Source organism: Myotis yumanensis, unplaced genomic scaffold, assembly GCF_028538775.1.
Source record: "Myotis yumanensis isolate MYYU_CA2020_CCGP unplaced genomic scaffold, mMyoYum1.0.hap1 SCAF_15, whole genome shotgun sequence".
Taxonomy (NCBI): domain Eukaryota; kingdom Metazoa; phylum Chordata; class Mammalia; order Chiroptera; family Vespertilionidae; genus Myotis; species Myotis yumanensis.
In genome coordinates, this window is record NW_027223766.1 from 38,465,828 (window position 1) to 38,468,826 (window position 2,999).

Below are 2,999 nucleotides of genomic sequence, written 5' to 3' on the forward strand. Positions count from 1 at the left end.
CCAGTTTAAAATCACTGCATTAAGATAGTTTCTTCTCTTTCTTATTTTTTGATAGTGTTTTCATAAATGAGTGCTAAATTTTCTCAATTTTTTTCACTTTTTAATTATATTGACATACAGTGATCAAACTTTTGAAAGCTGAGTCAAGCTTTTATTCTTGGGATAAGCTTCACTTGATAATAATGTATTATTCTTTTACTTATGTTATTAGGTTCAGTTTACTTATATTTTGCTGAAGATTTTGTGGCTCCTCATTAGGCATGTATGCTGTAATTTACCTATATTGTAATGTCTTTCTCAGCATACCATGATTAGGACATCCTCAAAAATATGATTTGGAAATTGACCTCTCTTTATTTGTTTCCAAAAGAAATTATGTAAGATTGATACCATATAAAACCAGCTAGGTCGATTACATGCTTCCATGTCTCTGGATCTATTTTGTTTGACAATTTATTTTGTTCATTAGCGTCCACATACAAGTGAGATCATGTGATATTTGTCTTTCTCTGACTGGCGTATTTTGCTTAGCATAATACTCTCCAGGTCCAGGGGGGTGGGAAGAGATTAACCATAAGAACCTATATGCATATATGCATAATCCATGGACATGGACACAGACAATAGTGTGGTGAAGGCCTGGGGAGGGGGCAGGAGTGAGGACAAGGGGGTAAATCGGGGGACAAATGGGGGTGTCTGTAATACTTTCAACAATAAAGTTCAATTAAAATAAAAACAGCTAGGTCTATAGTTCTAAAAATTATATTTTATCTATTTCATTATGCTTTTCTGTATTTTTTAAAACAATAAGAAAGATAAACTTTAAAAATATGCTTCACATTCGATGTCATGAAAACCTCAAAAACACTTGAAAGTCATAGCAACTATGACTTTTATTCCCAAAATGAACCTTGGCGGCGGGGGGGGGGGGGGGGGGGGGGGGGGGGGGGGAGGGTGTTCTTTTGAGTCAACTTAATCTAAACAAAGCCCCAGCCTGCCAAGCTGATGAGCCACATGGCTCCGGACAGTCCCAGAGCCCTTCCTCAGGCAGTGTCCTGCAGGCCCAGCACGTTGCAGGAACAACACAGTATCCGAAGACCCCGCCTTTCATGCATCCACACTGTTTACTGCTAAATGGCCAGTGTCCTTGAAGGTGTACAGAGATCTCACTATCTTGCCACCTAGAACAGAGGACATTTTGCCATATTCTTCAGGTCCTGCTATAGATAGAATTTCAGAGCCTCTTCGGCTCCCTAAGTTAGAGCAGATCATCATCTCCCTACTACTTCCCTTAGCTCCCTCAACACACTTACCTCTCTTCTCTTTCCCTTGGTGGGCAATTCCCTAATTTGTTCAGGCTTTCACTAACTAGAGAGGAGGATATCTTGTCTTTGGCATGTTTTAAAAACTCCATTTTATTCTTTATGATGAGTTGACAGCCAAGGATTTTTGGCAGTCAGTGCGGAGAAAAGCTTTTCGCTAGGTGCTGGAGTTGAAAGGAACTCACAAGCCAGCTGGGAAGTTAGGCCACCCATATGGATAAATAATCAGCCACAGCGGGCCAACGCATAAATGTGAAGCACAAGTCGGTGGTGTTAGTTTTATTGTCGTCTCTTCCCAATGCCTTTAAATCTTTTCTACAACCTTTGACTTCCCTTTCCTTTATCGGTGCCTTTTGGCTTCCACGTGTATTTAATCAGTATCCACCATCCTTTCCCCCAGATGGAAACAGACAGATTTCTTCCTTCCTACACAGTTTACTCAGTAGGGTATGTCAGAAGAGCTTTTGTTTTTCTCACAAAGCAAATTAGAAATTTGAAATGTCAGGTAGACAGATGTGTTAAAAGTTCTTCTCAGGTCTAGGAAGAGAGATGATTTCAAATCTATCTTTACAGGAAAAACAACAGGACTCAGTTCTATTCTGTTTTGCAGAAATAAATCTTATAAATTACAGTTCCAAATTATTTCAACAAAAATCTCTGCCCTTTCAAAAGTTTCTCAAGAAATATCACCCTGTTAAACAAGCAAAGTGGTTATCACAACACATCTGACTGGCTTTCTCATTGTATCCCCTGAGTTGTCAATTTACGAAACTTTATGAGCAATTTTTCTTCTCTGTATATGCCTTTTTAAAAAATATTTTTTTATTTCTTTCAGAGAGAGGGAGGGAGTGGGAGAGATAGATAGAAACATCAATGATGAGAGAGAATCATTGATTGCTGTCTCCTGAACACCCCCCTGCTGGAGATGGAGCCCACAACCCAAGCATGTGCCTGAACCGGAATTGAACTGTGACCTCCTGGTTCATAGGTCAACGGTCAACCACTGAGCCATGCCAAATAGGCTGTATATGCCTTTTTTAATGAAAGAAACCAAAGGTTGCCCTAAAGGAGCTAGTTTGTCCATTACAGGATAATCTTGTCTAGTTTTCCTAGTCACTTCAGTGTCTATCTTTTCAGTCCACCAGAGATGGGGAGAATGTGGAGGAAGAAAAAGGAGAAGGGACTAGATAACTACTACATAACATCAGAAGATCGGGACAAGACACAGAGAAAGTGATTTCACCTGTTCCTCTCATTGTCCCCCCCAACCCTCACCCCCCACCCCAACATTCTCCCCGGCTCTTCATTCTTAGGGCTTGGTTTTCAGTGTGAGCTAGACATGGATTCTAAAAAATTTCCTACATTTAGGCTCTCAAGAACACATGAACAGTATATACTCAATGCATATTGTTTTATGTGTAATTGTACTGTTTGGAAAGAACTGTTCGCTGACATGCCAGTTTTAGTGTCAAAAGACATGGGTTGTAATCACACTTCTCAGACAAATGATGTTGTAGAAATGACAGCTACTTTGTGTTTTAGTTTCTGCATTGGTAAGATGAGGCAAAGAATAGCCTCAGGTCCCCAGGATTATTGTGAGGGACATAAGGGGTTCACCAATAAAATCACAGAGCCTGTAGCATATGAAGTATATATTTGGAATTTTTAAATGCATTC